Genomic DNA, 23,085 nt, shown 5'->3' on the forward strand with positions numbered 1-23,085 from the left:
TAATAGACTACGCGGAAAGCGAAACTATAAATCTGAACGCATTTTTCGCGAACGCATAATATCCGAACGCACCTTTTATTGAAAATAAACGAAAGAAACAAAAATACACGGGTCTTATTCTATCGCCATACATTCGTCTCGCTCTTTCTGCGCACGCGCCGCTATTGTCTGCTGAGGCTATGCCAACGCTACCGGTCTCCTTCTCGCGCGCTAGCTCCGTCACTCTCCCCCACATGTCAATGCAGTTTATTGTAGACGCTAATGGCTCTGATTACAAATGTAAATTTTCAGCTCGCGACGGCGTTGGTCGGCTTTTTTCTTTTCGATTTCTCTTTATGGTATTAAATTGTAGAGGAATTAATAGCGATAGTGAACCTTTACGATGCTTTGCGCTTTTTTGATTTTATTGCTATAGGAAACTTTTGTTTTAGACATTCCTGTCTTAATAAATAATTTATTAAGTATTATTCAATCTTAGTTGTTGCTGTACTTTATGATCGGTGCTGTTGTTATTGTGTATTGAGTATTTTCATTCGTATCTTAAATCTCACAGTATCATGTTCTCAATTTGAATTATTGTTAACAAATTAATAACATGTCTAATTTATTAAATTTAATTTATAGAATAAAAAACGAAAAATAAAAACATCTGATTCCGCATTGAATGCACAGAGACGACTGAACTTACTATTATTCGCATATCGAAGCACTTTATTTATATAACGTGTTCATTTAAACTAGACCCATCTCCCTTGTCTCAGTTGCATACAATATATTGTGGTTTGGGGGCGCGATGCGGCTCATCTTACGATGGACGGCTTCACAACGGTTTCTCAACCGAATACCGCCCGCAAAAGATCTCACACGGCTGCCAATTTTCAGAAAGACAGACCTAAAATAATTGCTGCAAACGCGCCCTATTTCGAGATGACGTTCGCACATCGAATGCATTCAATTTTAGAACACATTTTTTTTTAATAATTTTTTTTCAACAAATAACCAGTATTTTTTTAACCAATAAGGTGACACTAAACATAATTCGATAGACTATTGACCTATTGACTAATAATAAAAAAAGAAAATTGCTATACGTATCCAGATATGCTTAAAATTGTAAATACTTAAAAAGTTTCAGTTATTAAGGTCATTAATAACAGGGTTGTGACTTGAAACTTTACAATTTAAATAATATAATAATAAACATTTAAAATAAATTTAAAATCTTAAAACTTATGTATAGTACAAACTTATCTTAAAATCAACTTAACTTCAGACTTTTAATCACATTGCCTAAATATATTTACTATATCCTATACCTTATCTGGATAAGAAATAAACGTAAGAAAACAAAGATTTCTTTTGTAGATATGCAAGCACCATTCACTTCAATCTTACTAATGTTATAAATGCGAATGTTTAGATGTTTGTTTGAAGGTATCCCCGGAACAGCTGAACGGATCTTGATGAAATTCGGTCCAAATGTAGAACATAGTTTGGAAGAACACATAGGTTACTTTTAAAGTATGTTTTAATTCCGTACGTGGAGTATTCTAAATTTAAACTAAAAGTTTTGGCTTAAATTAGTGCAAAATTTAACTTCGCTCAGTCCAGTAAATGTCAGTCAAAATTTTAGTGGAATTCGTGGAAAAAAATTGCTGTAAATAATTTTCATGATTTATAAATGCCAATTGTCTCGACCTTTTCATACAAACGACACAAAAATATATGTGACAATTATATGAAACGCAAATAGCCTATAAATCCGAGCGAGATCCGAATTTTGGCAATATATTATTTTGGCATCGGCACAATGCTTTCCGAATGCAATTTGTGTTTACTTGCATTAGTATGTCCCAGTTGTATTAAAGAAATCTTAAATGCGTCATACACGACTTTGGTGCAAACCTTTGACACATTGTTTGCGTCAATCGTTTAAAGAATGTCAATAAAATTTGAAAAGTTATTACAAACAAGCTTTTACCCGCGACTCCGTCCGCGCGGAATAAAAAATAGAAAACGGGGTAAAAATTATCCTATGTCCGTTTCCTGGTTCTAAGCTACCTGCCCACCAATTTTCAGTCAAATCGATTCAGTCGTTCTTGAGTTATAAATAGTGTAACTAACACGACTTTCTTTTATATATATATATATATAGATTTAGATAAATAATGACGTAAAGAGCGGCCACAAATCAGCGGAATCACGATTATTTTTATTTAAATTCATTACTTTTGTACTAAATATTTTAAAAGAAATATTTCTTGGTGAATTTAACATACACATGATGTGAAGAATTGAAACTATGTCACTATAAAAATTATCAAATTATAATTGTACAGTGTACAACGTTAAGTTACGTTTTTACTTCGTCAACTTGCAATTTAGTTTTAATTCCCTTATTTAACTGTCAATTCTTAAAATAATTAGATAGAAAAAAATGACAATAGTAGCTGTAATTATCATTAATGTCACCATGACATGTCATTGCAACATAAATATAAAACAATAAGGAACATTTGTAATGAAACAATTTTAAAACGATTCGATGGCTTTTTTGTTTTTACAATAAATACCGCAAGAGGCGACATCGGTCTTAATTATAAGTCCTAGTAGACAAACTGGATGTAGCCATCTGATAAACTATCCAAGACTATTTTACACATTCATCGGAATTTAGTTTTGACTTTTTAATGTTGGTAACATTGTTCTCATAAAGTAAAATTACCTTTTTTGTTCGAACGCTTCTACACATAGGTAATTCTTTTTCTGTTTTAAAGTCGACTTATTTTATACCAGTTTGTTATAAAATTCTTAGAAGTGGATTAGTAAATTCGAAATGATTCATGATTTTAAACACATATATGCCCCGGTGACAGAGGCGTTGCTATCGCAGTTAATCCTATAACAAAATATATAAAACCTACTTAGTGCTATAAAAGAAAAATTACAAACCAGCTACAATGCGACAAAAAAAAACTTGTGAATCTTTTTGACATTGAGTGGGGTGGCGCCAGTGAGCTCTCATAATTTAGTTTTACTGATGCTCATCGCATCAGGTATCCTTGTCGATATATACGCAGTTTAAAAGAGAATAAAGTCAAACAAGGATATCTGATTCGGTGACAGAAGCGGTGCTTGACCGTTAGCTTCTATGCTACTCCTATGGGAACAGAAATTTGCATAAACTAAAAAAATATCACATGACAAATATACTACGAACAGGATCTCGTGACACTTTTTTGATGTTGAAAGGAGGGTTGGACGTAGGGGAGGTAGTTTGACTTATGTCCATCAGGTCCGATAGACTTGTCGGTCTATAACTTACCACAGGAGGACCACAAAGGTAAAAATTCAATAATACGAGTATTAGTTATTTTTTTCATTATAATCTTATTTCCGTACTTTCTATTTATTAAAATTTTAGTATCGTTTTAATGAAGACAAAATTAATCGGTCGTTATTTACTAATTCAAGTTAAGATAGACTGTTAATTGTAATTATTGCTCATTTTTATGAGCATTTCTTTGCCGTGCGAGGAGCATGGAATGTGGTACAGCAAAATGTCTTACATGATAGATAGTCGGTGCGAATACCGAACGACATTTCGTAACGTCGCTAGCCTTCATATTTACCACAATAACCAGCCAGCAACAATTACATTAGCACACAATGAAGTGCAACGACATAAAGAAAACAAAATAACATAAATCCTCTTTTCTAAATTCGAATACAAAGCGACGTTCGAAATACGAAAACGCATCGGCCGATAGCGCTAGAGCGTATGCCAAAATGCCAGCGAGCGCGACACAAACAATTAGGAATGCGTTCTATTCCAAATTCAAAATACGAGTAGGTGCGACGCACAGATAATGCAATATTCAACCCTATGTCGTTAATCATTCCGCAATGTAACAACTTACAATAATAATAGCTCCACAGCTAATTATATAGTCTGTTTTAGAAAATTATAATCACAGACTAAATTAGTGTTTATTAATATAAATAACCAAACATAAACATTATGTTTATTAGTTCCAAAAGTTTGAAATAAACTTAGTTCCAAGTTTTGTTGGTTCGTGATGCTTTTTTTTAAAAAAGACACACCTACACAGACATGAAGAGAAATTTATAATTAAGCGTGCAAATAGATAGAGAATTTATTAGACGTCGTTGTATTTATAAATTGTTTTAAATGTCACGAGAACAATAGATAGATTGGCCTAGTCTATTTGAGATTGATGAGTAATGTGCAATCTCCCAAGTTGTCGGGAGACGGAAAGTCTCTTACGCAAGCGGCGGCCGACACATACGTGAAATGTTACCGGTATTATTTTAACGAAGATATCATCTGTTGAAGCTCGACGTGCCGTTTAATAGTTACGCGTATCAAACGTTTCAATGGAAAGCAATCAAAACCGAAACGTCAGTTTGACAGCAGAGCTCGTTCTTTTTTTTTAATTCCCGCACACAAATGAAAAACAGAATAGAGCCCCTAAAACAGAATAATAACTGCGCTCTTAGTCGCCACTAAAAGACGTCTTAAAATTCGACGGGCGCATTCATCAAAAATAAGAAAATAATTAATACTCCCTCCGGGACGAGAAACGGAGCGTTTAGGACACAACAATAAAACAATACGCCGCTCGCAAACTGAAACAAAACACAGAAAAATATGAATTCCGATCGGGACGGCCCCGGGGGAAACAAAAGATGGCGGATTTTAATGAAATGAAATAAAATATAAATTCCTTCTGCAAGCGAGAATTCTTACATTTTTAATTTGCCGCCGCGGAATGGGACCGCGGCTAAAAACGGGCAAATTCCAAATTCATAAGCCCTCTGGTGATTGGACGCATCGAAGACTCGCAGCTCTTAACGAACCTACGACATTGTTTAAACAAATCGACATTACTACTGTGCAACTTCATATTAGATAACACCCCATCCAAACAGACGTCACCCGTGCCTAGAAACACGTAACGAGCAATGCATTTAAAACAAAAAAAAATATAACGATCAAACCAATAAATATTTAAACTTACAACGTTTCATTTTTTTACGTACAAGCTGCAAATAATATCTATAATGCGATTCAATTGATTCAAGGAGGCAAGAAAAACAACAGGCCTGATCAATTTGCGACTTGAGTATTCGAATTTCTGCTGTTGCTTTGTTGTATTAATACAAACAACTGCAATGGAACTCTAGGGTTACAATGATACTTTAGTACAAACAATTGCTTATATTGAAAAATAAATAGTCGAAGTTTTTTTTTTAAATCCATTTTTAGTATCACAACTGAACAATTATTCAGACGGAAGGTCTACCAGTGCAATGTTCACTGGATCTAAATTTACACTAGTGATTGATCTATGTTCCGCCACATCGAGCACACTTCGGTGATGTTAAAACGTTATTTACTACAACGAAAGTCTTGTCTACAGAAATAACTCTAATAGTTTCTATACAACAGAAACAAAAGAAAAGGATAAAAAACAAAAGCCTTTTCCTTGTTTTCTCTCGGTTCTTTTATATTACAATTAACTTATATTTAACTACTTGGTCCAATCAAGTCGAATGTCATTGAAAGTATGTAAGTTTCTATTCTTCACAGAATTTTTGCTCTTTCCTGTCTCCTTTATTTAAAAATAGCTTTTACCCGCGACTTCGTCCGCGCGGAATAAAAAAAAATGCACACAAGATAAAAAAGTTCCTATGTCCGTCTCCTAGTTCTAAGCTACCTCCCCATCAATTTTTAGCTAAATCATTTCGATCGATCTTGAGTTATAAATAGTGTAACTAACACGACTTTCTTTTATATATACTTTCTTTTATATGTGTTCGAATCAATGAAGATAAAGAATTCAGTGTAAGGAAATTTTGTAATGTATCTTGAACATAAAACGTTTAACATCTGAAAATGTTTAATACGAATTCTTATTAGAATCATATTAAATTAATACAAAAATAAATATACTCATGTAAATCTATAAAAGGTATTTGTTTATAATTTGAAATATTAATGAGTGTGGGTAGTTGTAAAATTAATTACAGTTTAAAAGTAGTCAATTGCCAGTCCATACTCATAAAGTGTTTAAGAAAATAAATAAAAATACCGACAGAATCCCCGGTCTGTGCGGCTGGTTCCACTCAAAATTGGTAACACATCTGGTATGTCTGTATCTCATACGTAATCTGAGAATACATTTTCTTTCATATCATTGTAGGTATCATAAATAAGAAAAACTAAGATATAAAAATATACATTGTTTTTATTCGTTAAACTGATGTTGAACAAATCGCACTTTAAGGCTTTTTGCAGCAAGCAACTATTGCAAAAAGTGATTACCTAGCTGTAATATATTCCAATTCGAAGAGTTCCGGTGATCAAAAATATTGGCTGCAATTGAAGACTAAGTTAGTTCTTAGCAATTATCACACGTGTATCGGTTTTGTATAGCTGATTTTCTCAAAAAGCAATCGTCGAGTTGTACAATTGCCTCCTTAAGCGTGGCTACTTGGTTGAAATAACATTCAACATATAATATAAAGTAAACTTTAAAAAAAATTATAGTTGATTAAAATAAAGTTGGTCCGTCTGTAGAACGCCTAAAAGATAAAACTAAATGTAACATCCTTTGATAACGTCGCAAAGAGTACGTTGATTAAGATTTACAATCTGCACCAATCTACCGTCACTTTAGCCAATTACATTAAGACAACAAAAAAAATACGTTTGTGAAATATTAATACGACATCCAACAGATTAGTCAGTCCAGTTGTTTCCAACAATGATGACTGTAATTCTAAAAACTGTAACTAACAAAATTAACATTATTCTTTAAGGAAAAGGATTAAAGTGAATTGAGTTCTCTCCGAAAATTTCTCTCAGAACTACCTCGGTAACAGTACTCTTATCGAGCCACAAAAGTTTGACGGACTATATTATTATGCTTTTTTAATTCTTATATCATATGATAATGATAGTGGCAAATGAACAAGCTCCCGCCTGAATTCGTCTAAATAACAAAGCGACCGATGCCCATAGAGATTTGCAATTGCAGATGCGTTACCTACCTTTAAACGACGGAGGGCGCACATAAATATGACGGTCCCTTCTTATGCGAGACAACTCCCTTAAGACAACGCTAGAAAGGAAAAGGGGATTAAAAAAGGCCTCCGGAAATTAATAGAGATAACCTTCCAATCGTCACTATGAATATTGTCATCTCAGTCTTATTTCGAGACTATGAGTGCGATGAAGAATATTTCAGCAATGAAAACAATTGAAGAATAAAGTTCATAATAAAAATACACGATGTATTATAAAGTGTTGTCGTGCTACAGGGTGTTTGAAGTCGCACAACATGATGGAACAAACTTTATGACAGTAATTGTTTGAATATCAATTGAGGAGCTGCCGCTTCCTCGAATAATTTACACGGGCGAGCAAAAAGCCGATACGAGATTCCGAAACATCAATTCAGGAACTCGTAGCAATAAAATCAATCATTCCACCAGTAACGACCGTTCGAGATATGAAATTTTTACATTTGCCCCGATTCTAGGGTTACCATGCTGTATTGGAATATAAAAAAAATTCAATGCTCTTATACTTCAACCTCTATTGATTTTTCTTGTATATATATTACTTAAACTATGGAAATCCCGAATCGAATCTATGTTAGGAAAAGAATTTTCTTAAATAGGACTTGATTCTCTTGTCTCTACAACCCTTAACCTACGTCTGGTAAGGAAAAAATTGGAATTTAAGCAACAGTAGATTAAAGAATAGGTTATGCCGAAACAAAAATGACTAGAAGATAAAAATGACTAGTTCACTATTACCCGTAACATAAGATTTCTTGCCACGCAAGAAGAGAAGAGACGGAAAAAAAAAAATCTACGTCTGGTAAATAAGGCGTAGGAACAGTGGAGAACTGACTAAAAATTAGATCTAATTTCAAAGAAAACTTGCTAATAATGAGTAAACTAATTTTACTCATTCTAAATTTTTTCATAATTTTTTTTTACGGAATTTGATTGATGATTTTCGCCGAAATTTCAGTTTGAAGTTGTCTCATTACGTTATAATCTATATAAGATTAACCTTCTTAAAGTTCCACGCCTCATCCTTTATAGTTCTATAACGCATTTGACTTATCGTTAGTTTCTGAAACCAAAATCCTTGTATAAAATTGTTATCTCTGTTTTGTCAAAGTTTTATAAAGGATTGTGGTCTTAGAAACCAACGATAAGTTCAGTTTCTGAATATAATGTGATACCTGTACTGTTGATCTTTCCTTTTCTTATGTAGGATTACGAATTAAATTATCTATACATTTGTACCTTTAATGAAAAACAAAATCGAATCATAATTTTTAGTGTAATATAACTAGTTATTAAACCAACTTTATGGTTTATTTTCTAGTCAATAGTATGCTCTCTAAAAGTGTAACTAACTATAACATTTTAAAAATACTAAGACAGAAGTTATAAGAAACAAATAAACTTATAAATACATTGTTCAATATTTCGTTGTGTAAATAACAGGAACAAAAAACAAGTCGGAGCATAGCTTGCGCACAAACGACGAATAAAACGTTTTATTATTTCCATGTAGCCATGAATAAAGTTTTTAAAGCTTTTTTTACTCTGAAATAGGCATTCGTAATAAAATGTCTGGCGTTTGATAAATTGAAAAAAATAAATGGTAACCCTACTCGCGTCCGACGAAGCGCTTGTTTCAGTTTTCGCTTAAAAATAGACATTTTGAGTGCTCGAGATAAGTTAAGATGGATGCCGCGTTTTAACTTGCGATAGACCGCTCACTACTTTTTGATCCATATCTGTTCCATGCATCACGTATACAATAATTTCATTCTAATCCCCAACGAATATGTTTGACTTTGAACACACGTTTGAGAAATAACCGCTTAAAAAGCTTTGAGTGGAATTTTAAAATTAGAATGTTAAGATAGACAGGTCAGTAATAGGGGAATGGGTTTTACGCAACAACAAGTTTTATGAATTGTTTTGGGTTTTCACAGCCACCAAAAATATTAAAAAAAACATATAAGTCATTGTGTAAAATGTTTACGAAATTTTACGAAAGATTTTGTGTCATTTACACCAATTAAAAAGGATTTATCAATAAACTTGATATCGATTATCGAGTCCCATCACTATCTGTGACTACAAAATGCGTTACGGTCCAACACTAAGTATGCAACTTTGGAGTCACCATAAAAGCTCGTATTTAGAACCACAATAGCGGGCGTGGCCCGACATCTAGCGGGGAATAATTACAACTCCTCCTCCCCCCCGCGCGCCTCAGTAAGGCTTCAAGCATTGTCTTCAGATGACCCTTGACGAGTTAACACGCACGACACGTGCTAGTACAGAGTATCAATTTTACGACATGCATCTACTAAATATATGGTCCAATATGCGTATTTATCATCTTTATATTATGTACTAGGCCAGGGGTGGCGAACTTTTACATACGTATCAATGTACCATGTTCCAATATTTCTAATAAAAACTGTCAATCTTTTTATATTCCTATTATTATGTACTAGGCCAGGGGTGGCGAACCTTTACGTATCAAAGTAACATATTTCTAAAGAAATTTTTAACGAGGTCATAGACGTTCCATCAAATAATTTTGGCTTTATAATTATTGTGAACATTTCGTAACACAGGGATCGCTTGTGTCCTCTCCGCATATATTACCTACTTTATACTTTTTTCATAGTTCATTATGTTTTTTGTAACTAGTGATGTGCCCAAAATATTGTATCGTGTACCAATAGCAGGCGTGCCATTGTTTCACCATGCCTGTACTAAGCTGTTAAAAGCTGTTCAAATCCGTTGAGTAGTTTTTGAGTTTGTCTTAAATTAAATAATTGATTTAAATTCTTATTTTAAGAGAAGATTAAAATCATTCGACTTTATCGATGTTGTTTAACGATTATTTGATTTTTCCGCTTTCAAATCGAGCTGTCGCTGATAAGATTTACGAGTTACCGCTGCGATGACAAATGCATCTGCCTGTGAAATGCCAAATTAAATGTAGTTCATGTTTGTACGTCATTTAATATACATACTTTGGATATAATGCTATTTGTCTTCATAATTTTCTAGTCCAAGCCATTTGTTTGCTATGCTCTTTTTAACATGATTGTCCTATTTATTTTGGACACATTAAAAAGTTTGTATTTGGTTTGAAATGGTTCCGACTAAATATACTACACTTTAAAGAAAATATTTTTGATATGTGAAATCGTAATGTGCTCTATATAAAAACTCCTTAAACATACAAATAGCGAAAACCAAATAAAAATAACAGTTGTCAGTAAAAATGAAACTCAATTTGCTGGCATGATAAAATTCAATTAAAAAAAAACACATTCGATATAGATGCGAGAGTTTTAGTTAAATGGAATTGAATTTTTAACTATCGAGCAGTGTTGGTAAAAGAATGTGGCCGCGGGGTGGCCGCGCGTTATTGCGAATACGTGAAAATGGCGCGTGTCGGCCCCGCGCACAATGCGCCTTACGTAAGGGACACGCGAGCGGAATTCGCTAAACGACGATTTCTCTATCGCCTTTTATACGCACAAGAATGACACGATGCATAGACCGTTCTCTGATTCACGTTTGACTGCGAAGGTTAGTACTTACTGATAAGTACTAGTTATTTAATTTTTAGTTAAAGACCTGTATTAAAAAATGCTAGCTTAAAAATATTTGAGACATGAATGATTAATGTTATAGTATGAAAACATAACTGTCAGTTTTAAATACTTCGAATTTCAAAATCGAAAAGAAAAAAATCGTTTGAACTCTTATCTCGGGCGCGTCGTTCTAAATTCAAAATATGAGTAAGTGAAGCAATTGAAAAACGAAACGAAACAAAGTTCATATTTCGAACTCGGCCCAAATTCGAAGTGGATTCAAATATCGAACGCGTCGAGATGGATTATGACGGCCGTGTGGGGAGATGACTGAACGTCGGAATAGATCTTGATAACGTAACAAATCATATTACTTTCTTTTTTATTTAAATGAGTCCTAAGATCCATGTACTATGGTAATTGAATAAGTAAATAACTGTTTTTGTGTAAACCATTTATATAATGTTCAAACGAACTCTGTTATATTTAGATATAAAGCAATAATATTACCAGAATTCTTATAAAATTATAAGTTGGTGCGAGAAGAAAGGTGTCTACCAAGAATTTTTTTAAGAGTTTACAAGCACTATGAGCTCCGATTACTCTTGCAGTTTCATTCATTTATATGAAAATAGAAATAGTCAATAAACAGCATTATACTCGTAATAGCAAACACTTTTTTATCTGACTCTAATATTTATTACCGATTCAGTCATAAAACTATGAACTAAAGCAAAAAAAAACATTCAATCAACCTAAGAATTTGAATAAAATATTAGTCGAATTTATAAAATCATAATGTTAAACGTGGCTAGTTTCTTGGAGATATGATCCCATTGATTGATGGGTGACGCCGCCATTGGTTACAATGCAACCAATATAACAAGATACCAACACACCAACTCGAAGTTAACCGCAACGGTTCTTAATAAATCAGTCACGTTACTTCGTAGTGTGTTGACCCCGAGCTCGAACTAGATTGTACAATATTTTGAAGTTAATTAAAAATGTATAAAGAATTTATTGCTCGTCACGGAACTCATATTTGTCGAACTTGAATGTTTAATTAAAAACTAATAGAATTAAATGAGGGAACTATTTTATTTAGACCCAGTAGCATACATTTTATACGGTTTCTGTTTCGATTTTCCATATTATATATATCAGAAATATTTGCTTTCAATTTTTATTTAACTTAATTGTAAATTAACTTGAGCTTAATATATTTTTCCTGTTCGCATATTGACAGCTATGACATCTGTCAATCAAACGCATCTGTTGTGACTAGTGATGTTAAAACAATATTATCGATATTCGATTTTTTTTCTGTTAAAATGAGTAAGTAATAACGTTTATTTTATTGGCTAGTCGACTACTTAAGTTAACCAAGTTTATATTTTAAAGGGAAAAATAAAAAAAAGCTTTTAAAAGCTTTAAACTTTTATAAATGAATTCTATTACAAACTTGAGAGTTAATATACGTATAGGTATTAAGAAACAAAAATAATCTTGAATAATAACACTCAAAGAGTTCTAACATATGTCTTTTCTACTTGAATGTGAGTTCTGTATACATATAAACGAGCAGTGTTTGTCCGTACGTCTTGTTAATGCGTCGAGGATGCGCAAGCGCATACAGCGGACGGTTTAGTGAACGATGCATTAATGCCTCCTAAATCTCTTTCTTTTCTTTCTTTTTCTTTAAAGTCTTTCATTATTATTATTCAACGAGGCCCGGAGATTGATCATTACACATCTGAATATGTGTTAAAAAAAAGACGACACATTACGAACGTAAAAAGCCTCTGTTGGCCCGATGTAAGTAGCAAACGTGCTCTCTTTATGTTCTTAGTTGGATATTTGAAATTTCCGGATCGAGAAGTTTTAGAAAGCATCATCCGTAAATTGATTTCGAAATTCGTTTTTTTTTTTAATAACTAATCGTGCCAGTGTTTTAAAAGATTTTTTTTTAATTTTATAAAATATCGAATGCATGTTACTGGCCTATTTATAAAAATAGCTGATTAAAATACAAGTTTTTTTTTTAACTCATTGCTTTTTTTATGCCAGATATACGATACTTAAATAGTTATATTAATATTATAGCTTTCATTTTAATTCGAAAATGATGCTAATCAGTTTGTACTATAAATATTATTTTTATATGAATGAACATCAATTAAATGACCATAAAATGTTAATCTTATACAAGAACAATACTAAATGAATTATATCTTAATTCCATACTGTATATTGATGTTTATGAATATTTATTAGTCCAATTTGCATTGTAAAGAGAGGTGATAGAATGCTAACTGGATATCTGACTGGTCATAAAAATCATACTTAGACTGTTATTACGAATGTTCCTTTTTTAAATTTTTAATTTAAAAAGGATAGCTGTTAATCTTTCCTAGTACTTTAAAACGATTTGATTGTCAATAGAATTGTAAATTGTGTTATATCTATTAACCCTTTGCGCACTCAATAATACTTAAAATGCACCCGAAGTTTTCGTTTGATATTTATATCAATTTAGTATTATTATTGAGGTCCGTCTCGAGTATACATCAGCACTAATTATACTCCATATATTCCTTAAACACGAGAATTAACCCCAATTGAGGGATCGCTCTATTTAAATTACTCTACTACACAACTTTGTGGAAGCGTGTGACGTGTCATTGTAATCTATGTGTCGTAGTGACAGATGGAACATGACAAGAGTAACACATTACAGAATAAAGTTTAATCTGTACCATTGTGGAACATGATGGAACAGATTAAAAATTCTAAATATCTTTTAAAAAACCAATGTTTGTCGTATGCAGGAATAACTTTTTTAATGTGACGGAAAGTTTGTTTTTGTCTAACTGGCCAGTATATTTTTAATATTACAATTTATAAATAACAAAAAATTTTATCCATTGAACGCTCTTCGTAATTTTTTAATAAGTAATATTCTTATTTTTTTCTTTTAATTTCATTATTACAATTCTGATTTAGTCAACAATCAAAATCTACCTAATATTATAAATGCGAATGTATATGGGTGGATGTATGGATGTTTGTTTGAAGATTTCTCCGGAACAGCTTAACGGAACTTGATGAATTTTGACACAGATATAGAAAATAGTGTGGAAAAACACATAGGCTACTTATTAAGTTTTTTTAATGCCGCAAGGACAGAGTCACGGGCGACAGCTAGTTATATATAACAGGATATTATAAAAATGTAAATCCATCAACTTACCCTAGGCCTAACGGTAGTTTTTATTTAATTATCCAACATGTGTAATCCAGTATTTAAAAGGAACTACAACATTTTAATAGTTGCAAACATAACCTTGGAATACGTAATTAAAAAGTGACAGAATCAAATGCCACTTTATCACAAGCCAATTAGAAAAGTGGATTTTTGGCATTATGCAATGAATGTTTTGTCCTAGAATCGACTTGTTATTCAGGAAATAAAGCTTTTAAATCTATAATTATTAATTAAATATGACTATTAAAAGAATTCGACGGAGAAAGATCAAAAAGTCCGCTTCCTGTTTTTTTTTTTTTAATTAGAATTACGTTATAGTCTGATTTATTGCTTGAGATAAATTTTTATCGTACACTTTACCTATTTGTTAATAAAGTTTCAATAAATAAATACATTCTCATCAAATTATACTAGGTTATTCTTTCTTTCTTTTTTGTAAATTTATGTGAATTTGGAATTGAACTGAAAGTCTTCAAACAACAGCTGGTCATAATCGCTGTGCTGTAGGAACATCATAATATTAATAATTTTTAAATAAAATGAATAAATTAAAGAGTTATGTTAAAACATGACGGAATAATATTCTCGTATTTGAACGACTCCCGCCCGCCATCTTTAAAAACAATGAGCGTTATTGTCTCTTCTTAATTCCATTTATAAAAAAATAATCCATTTCGCATTTCATACTGAAAGGCATTCTTTTACGTACGAGCGAATTCCAACCTTATTTTTATTCAGTTAGTTTACATTTTCATCTGTCATTGATTGTGCAGCTGAATTCTTGAAGTGTTGATAGTTAAAACAAATATGAACTTTAGTCAATTGTAATAAGATTGAAAACTGTTTGTTTATAAATTAACAAGCGGCGCATGTGTGGAAGTGTGGGACGGGTAGAGTATAAGAAAGGGTCGAGTTGGATTCACGACTCGACGATGTGTCTGTCTGTTTATTATGATAATTATTACGCGATGACAAAATTGAATTATTGTTCAACATTAATTTTTAACAAAATACAAAATGGCATGCTCTCTTGCGAAACACGCCTCGATCTTGTAACACATAAATCTTTATTTGTCTTAAATAAATATAATAATTTGAGAAAAAGCTGCGATAAGTCTGTAATTTAGACTGCAAATTATCTTATTATTGTGAATTTATTATCAAAACCATTATCGATCAATGCAATCCCTTTAATTTTTAACTCAATTTATCCTTTAAATTCGCTATTCTTGGACAAAAATGTAAGTAAAGGTTACAGAAATCGCATCGGCTTTCTTTCCTATCCTAAGTTTCCCCTTAATCTCAGTAAGAAACAATTAAATAACAATAATAAGAGACATGTATGAAGCAAATTCAGAGGATCTGTCCATATGAGGACTAATGCCGTCCGTCTGTCATGTCCGAGCTACTGGGTCCATGTACGGTGCATTAATTGTTACTTACAATTGTAAATTGGCGATTTATACGTTCCTAGGGTTGCCAGGTTTTAAACTAAGTTTGTTGAATTCCCAAGGGAATTGAGTTTGGTTTAACTTAAACTAAGTAAAATTAGGTCTATACTAAAAATATATAAAAAATCGAGACATTTTTATTTTTATATTTAACGTATTTCGATTAGATTGATTTCGAAAATTCTTTTGTCATTGGAAAGCTACATTATCATTAAGGAACTTAGACTATATTTATAACTAGATTTTTTTTAATTTCACGTCGATGAAGTCGCGGGCAACAGCTAGTGTATCATTGCAGCAACTATGTTTGGATAATCCTAAGCTTCAAGCTAAGTTTTGTTGCTTGCTTCTTAATTTAGTTTGTTATAAACTTTTTTAATATAACTTTAAGGTTATGAATGAACTTTGTTTCTTGTACCATAATCTGTCACAAAAGCAAATAATCCTAAGTCCAATTAAAGGTTCTCAAATGAATAAATATTAAAGTATCGGTGCATAAATAATTATAAAAAATATACTTTCTAGTAAAGCATTGTTAATGACAACACAATTTAGTAGGGTTATCATAGACAATGGCAGGAAAGCGCTAACGGTCCTAACTAGGAAAGTAGTGTCGCGGTTCCTGCGTCAGGTGTGACTTACGACTTAGTGTGTCACTACCTTTATATATGCATTATTTTATATGTATTTTAATTATATATTTTCTATTTGTGTGTAACTCCTTAATTACTAGATGAATTTTAATGCTTAAAATTTCATGAAATATTTCTTATTAAATTCTTTGTTAATTTTTCAAATATCACAGATTTTCAAATAGATTTGACTAAACTTTATGAAATTTTCAGCACTGTGTAATAGAATATTATAAAAAGCTTCCTAATATTTACAAGTAACTAATTCAGGTTATAAATAAATAAGGTTTTTCAACACGAAACCAAATCAAATCTCATTAAACCAGACATTAAATATTTTAAAAATGATTTATTCTAAGTTTGAAATATTCAACTGTCAGTTAACTTCTTATCGATTTACGGTATAATAAAGATCATTAAAAATGTAAGAAACTCATTGGATCTGTCTCTATGCTTTGATGACCATAAATAAACGCCAACTTTTTGTAGAATCGAGTCGCGGTATCAAGGGCCACTCGTTTCGATCCATAATCTCGTATTCAATGCATTTTTGTATGTTTTGAAAATAACTTACTTTATCTGTGGAATTGCTAAATCAATTTACTTGTACAAAAGATATCACCAGAACAGCTCAACAGATCTCGAAGAGCACATAGGGTACTAATTAAGTTTTTCTTTATTCGCGCAGACGATGTCACTGGCAACAGCTACTACTTTATAAAACACTAGCTTTTACCCGCGACTCCGTCCACGCGGAATAAAAAATAGAAAACGGGGTAAAAATTATCCTATGTCCGTTTCCTGGTTCTAAGCTACCTACCCACCAATTTTCAGTCAAATCGATTAACACGACTTTCTTTTATATATATACATAGATAACTAAATCTTGTTTCAAAATACAAAGACAAATAAAGAATATGTCTTGAACTGGAAACTATTTAAACGCTTATTTATTTATGATTAAGTATAAAGATTTGAAAGATGGAATCTTAAATTAATCCGACCTGCTCGGCTTCGAATCCGCGACCGTCGAAACAAATATCTATATATATAAAAGAAAGTTGTGTTAGTTACACCATTTATAACTCAAGAACGGCTGAATCGATTTGACTGAAAATTGGTGGGCAGGTAGCTTAGAACCAGGAATAGGACATAGGATAATTTTTACCCCGTTTTCTTTTTTTTTTTTTATTCTGCGCGGACAGAGTCGCGGGAAAAAGCTAGTGGTATAATAAAAGACAACGAATGCTAGAATAATATATTGTTATTTCAGTCTACGTAATCTTATTTGTCTGTGGATTTTGAACAGATGCACATAATTTGATGCTATTTTTTGTATTTTATCAAACGTCTTATAAGAAAATGAAGTAGCCTATTTTGTAATCAATAACTAAGTAATGATTAAGTTGTGACTTAATTAATATGGCTGATGCAATGAACACTAGTTTACACCTCAAGTATCTAATTATCAAGTATAGAACCTGAAAAATAATATACAGTATGATTCAAAAATCAAATAATAAACTGTTCGTTAAAATAATTTTGCACTCGATAGCTAACGTATGCTTTTCGATTTTCGATAATAACATCGTTCGAAATTTGAATGAATCACGTGACGTGAGTCAATCCCCATTGTTCCGACACAATGCTCGTACAACATTCGACCGGGTCCGAGTAAATTAGGAAATGTATTTTTTATTGGAAAGCCTTTTGGAATGACAATTGGAAGTTATATATGATACACGTACGCGATTCCAGTTAGAACCGTGAGAGTATTTGAATATTGCCGGCGTTCGCGGCGCGCGCCCGCCTTTGGAAATTTCACGTTTTTTTTTTCTCTTGTTCTTTTTACCTTTAATGCCCCTTCATTAAGACCCCCGTCCGCACATGTGTAATGTTTACGAAAAGCGTTTATTGTACCAAAAGTCAAACATTTGCATTGTTTTACGGAGAAGTGCGGCTGGAAAAATAATAATTTTTATTTATATAACAATCACGTTCGGCTCACATTGATTGTTTGGTAGTGAGTGACGTCACCTCCGCCGCCTGATAAGGCACTTCCGGTCGAAATCCTGACCGATGGGTGAATGGATGACCGAATGAACGGAACGCCGACCTCAGCCAACAGGACTATATCTTTTCCTATAAGAATTTCGCGGGGAACGAGCTACTGACGCAAATACAGAACCTAAGAATTACCTACGATAAAATAAATTCTTTGAATTGTATTTATATTTAAATGTATGACGTAAGTAAACAACATAGGTGACTTATCGTGGGTTTCTGATACCAAAATCTCCATAAAAAAACAAATCTTTGTTTTGTCAAAGATAATGACAGGAATGATGATATGTTTTATAGACATTTGGGTTTTAGAAACTCACGGTTAGTTGAATAAAGAATTGTTACCATGATTATTTTCCTATTTAAAAATACGGACAGGTTCCAAATAACTTGTAGTTTTAGTAATTTATTTTCAGTAGTTCCAATAAAAGTTAATGCGATGTAACATCATTGAAATGCATAGTTAAGCATCATCATCATCAGCTAACTATACGTCCCCACCGAGGGCTCGGAATCTACTCCAAGTTAGGGATGACTAGGCAATAGTCAACCACTGGCTGGTCCAGTCTGAGTTGGTTGACATTACACATATCATTGAATTTCTTCTCAGATATGCGCAGGTTGGATCACGATATTTTCCTTCATAGTAAGAACGTCGGATAATATTTATGCGATTTCATGAAAATGATGGTCAATGCTTTATTGTTTAAAAGTTCTTTTCTGATACTCTAAGAGTCAAACTTTAATACTATTACGATAATTGAACAGTCATTACATTTGTAAACTTTTTATCCATCGTTAAATGAGGAACAAACAAATCATATTAAATTAAAATGGAAACTTTATTATATTAAAAAAAAACTAACAACTTCTAAGAATTATGTGTAATAATCAAATTACATTTCGTATTATAATGTTGACCTTTACGTCAATTATTAACGTGTTTGGAAAGCCATAATAATCACTATGGCAACACTAAAATTTATATTTAAATTATTACTCTTTGTTATAAAAACTTATTGTATTGATTCATAGAAAAATCTTTATTGATTCTAAACTAATAGTGTTAAAAGTTTTTAAAATCTACTGACACATTTTGAGTTAAGGAAGTCCCTTAACGTAGATTTAGTGTGGAAAACTTAAACGGCTATTTGTTATTTTATGAGCTAGGTAAAATGTTTGAAAAAATCAACAATTTCAAAAAATGTGTTAAATTAAAAGCATGGCAACATTGAGCAAATTCCGTTACGATTTTAAATATTAAGTTCAAAAACTTTTATTTGTATTCTACCGTTTAATATCAGAGGTGCGTACATCATCTGTCAAAATAAAGGTCAGTTCAATTCTGGTGCGTTTCGAAACGATGTCGGATTGTTGTAGATAGGTGTATTAAGTTAAAACAAATTTATACACGAAAGCTACAGCCTGTAGAAGTTTATCATACTTATGTAAGTAAATTCACTATAATTATTGAAAAAAAAATTGTGTGAAAATTATCTTTAAGCACAATCTAGATCTTCTTTTCTTACGGTGAAGGAAAACATCGTGATGCAACCTGCAACATATCTGAGAAGAAATTCAATGATATGTGTGAAGTCAACCAACCCGCACTTGGCCAGCGTGGTTGACTATGGCCTAGTCACCCCTAACTTGGGGTAGGCTCCGAGCCCCTCGGTGGGGACGTATAGTGAGCTGATGATGATGATGATGATGACAATCTAGATGTTATAATGGCCTAGTAGTCTGTCTCTCTGCGGTGTTACCTTTATTTACGTATAATTCTAACAGTTTCATTCGACTGTACAATTAATTTTTACCGATTTTAATTACAGTGAAATCCTACTACCGAAAGAATTAAGTTACATATTCATTTGGTTAAATACGTTATCTTTTTGTTTTAATGAAATATTTAGAAGTAATTTAAATCCAGTTCGTTGAACAGTATCACCTCTGTTAAATCCATAAGAGATTGATAAACGATTCTAATTTTATTAGTATTATTGCTTGTTAGTTGAAATAATTATTACAATTTATAATCCTGGCAGTTGTATTAAGAATGATTGAAAAAAAAGACGAAGTATGTACGAGCGTGTCTTAAACTTGTGACCAATTGATTTGAACGCGGAGGCTTGACGGCGGATCGTTAGAATAAAACATTTGAAAAAGTAAACGGCGATTAAAGTAAAATGTAAACATTGTTACAACAAAGTTTATTTTGTTTTTTGTTGTTGACCGTTTCTTCCTAGAGCTGTGAGAGCTAGCTTCAGTAATTTAATATCCTTAATTAACTTTGGAACAATTATTAAACAATCTAATAACTTTAAAAGATGTATAATTTCGTGCTAAAATAAAATAATCATTAATAACACAAAGTCTGAAATATTGTAACAAAATTAAAATTGCGATGCAACAAGTTTATTTATCTTTTAAACTATGAAATTTTCAATTTAAACTATCTTCATTAAAGGTACAGAAATTTAAATAAAGAAAGTTGAATATGCACAATATCCATAAATGCTTTATTAATTCTTTAAACAAACTAACTTTTATATCATTTGCTTTAAAATTAAATTAAAAAAGTACCAAGTGATTTCATAAAATTTTGACATCGAACGTTCGTCATATCGAAATATTTCTAAGAAATTCATAAAGGTTGTGACGATTTGAATATTAAAAACATCGGTATCCATATACTGTACAAATATTTTATATGCATGTCTTTATTTAACATATTACAATAGAACGAGACAAAACTTATGATGCATTTTATGGCTTGGTATTGTTTATAATAGCTATATAATTTACTGTGATTCTATACGTACCTTTAAATAGTTTTTAACTTTTTTTATCTTAGAAAAAGCCCGATTTATTAGTATCGTAGTTAGTAGTTAGTATTTAGTTATCTTACAAATGTAAAATCATGTATTGACCACCTTTTATAGACTTTTATAAATTTCTAGAATAACTATTTCTTAATAAGTATCTTTAAATACAACTATTTTAAATGAAAATCAAGAATTTAATCACGCAAAATATTATTACGATAAATTTGATTTAAAATATATAATGTCTATGGTATTAAATATTTATCATAGAATTCCACACTAGTCTGAAGTGTCACGGCTTCAAAACCGCGCGACCCGTGCGACCCTGAAATTTCTAGATATAGTCCTTTATCTACACAAAGATATCTGATAGGGCTTGCGGAATGCCATTCAGAAACTTTAACGGCCTGAGATATAAAGCTCTGTTTATTACAACGAATATATTTAAAAAAAATGATAAATTCGATATTTTTATATCATGAGATTTAATTTTTTTATTACGGATAGATTTGATATTGTATTTATTAAATGATTTTAAAACAATAAACATATAGCCATAGAAATAAAGACACAACATATTTTGTATTTAATTTTTTTTTTCAAAAGATTGTTTTATATAATTAATTTGGTATTACGAAGATTACATATATACCTTTTAAATATATAACCTGTTTACTAACTATGTATTTAAGCATTCTACTTCCAAATTAATTTAATTATGTTATATATTACAGTAATTTCTTATCTCGCTTGGCGTCAGATATAAACTGATAATTATAATATTAATTAACTTTAATTATAACATATAATATAGTTAGTCAGTGGCAGTTATAGAAAATTAAGTTTATTTAAAGTTTATTGAACGTTAACCAATCAATCTAGAATCCTATTAAGAGAAGAATATAAACTACCTATTTATATAAAACTAAGTTATTTTGATATCTTTATTGTATTATAAAAACTAAATCTTATTTTACAACTTATCCTATCACTTTTAGTTAACTAATTTTAACTTGGTACTAAAAGCTTAGTAAAAACTTTAAACTAAGAAGCTTTAGAAAATTTTCATTTATTAAATGTACAAATAATAATTATAATTATTTACTTAATTATTTTCATTTCTTTAATATTTACACATTATTTAAATTAATGAATCTAATAGAAATGATTAGTAACAAAATAAAATTATGATTTGGGAAACTCACCTTAATCTTAAACATCCAAACACGAACGAAAATGCATTTATCAACAGAGTTACAGTATACACAATGTTTTTTATGAATCACAAACAAAATCCAAATGTTTTGTCACTCACAGTAAAGTACACATTCACAGATTTCCGAAAGCAATAAAAAGTTTTTCCTCGCCTCTTTACTAAACTTTATTTACGTGAACCTGAAAACAAAGTACGTTGTATTGAAGCGCGGGAGAAATCGAAAATTATACGAAACTTATAGAGTCGGGGGACACGAGGTAGTCGCGCGCGCCTTACACACGCGACTGAAAAAAAATTGCCACATCTACGTAAGTCTCGGAAACTAAATCAAAATACCCGATAGAGAGGGACGAGTCTGCGGAGGCCCCACCCTACCCCCACCAGCGGCCGCACGCAAAAACATTCGTAAAAACCACGCGCACGACTACTCCGCGAAAATTATCAATAATGTTTATCTCATATTCAACAAAATACGTAAAACCACGGCCGTCGCCACGGCCCTGTGTTATAAAACAAATCTCACTACAATTCCGACAATGTCGAAATATTTAAAACAATATACATGAGTTTAAATTGTAAGAATCATAATAATAAACAACGAACGTGTTATTGAAAATAATCAGCGCTGCGAATGCGTTCTCGTCGCTCTTTGTTATGTATGAAATTCGGTAACGAATTAATTTAAAAAAATCGAGTCGAGTTTTCCCGCGCTCCTGTAAAATTTCGGCTACGCGTCCGGGGTCTGATGGAGCGACCGCGCGCCTCAGCCGCCAGCCCGCGAATACCGGCCTCGCTTCCAGCGCCGCGACACACACACAACGCTTTTTTTCTTTTAATTCCGCCAAAAAACGCGTAAGAAAAGGCTCCCCAGTTTAGGGTTAACTGTGAGGTCGGGCGCTAAGATGTTCGTGTTTTTTATTTTTTTCTTTATAACCATCGTCGTGTACCGT

General features: G+C 31.9%; 1 protein-coding gene across 1 annotated transcript in view; it reads right to left on the reverse strand.

Moving 5' to 3' along the window:
- Nucleotides 1-22,809, reverse strand: part of LOC106708968 — a 61,194-nt gene extending 38,385 nt beyond the window's left edge. Inside the window, exons 1-2 of the mRNA XM_014500588.2 lie at nucleotides 22,739-22,809; nucleotides 22,125-22,314 (exon numbers count right to left, since the gene is read on the reverse strand). The gene's annotated coding sequence lies outside the window, so the exon portion shown is untranslated. The remainder of the gene's footprint in view (nucleotides 1-22,124; nucleotides 22,315-22,738) is intronic.
- Nucleotides 22,810-23,085: the final 276 nt, after the last annotated feature.

The sequence above is a fragment of the Papilio machaon genome, chromosome 23 (assembly GCF_912999745.1).
Source record: "Papilio machaon chromosome 23, ilPapMach1.1, whole genome shotgun sequence".
Classification (NCBI taxonomy): domain Eukaryota; kingdom Metazoa; phylum Arthropoda; class Insecta; order Lepidoptera; family Papilionidae; genus Papilio; species Papilio machaon.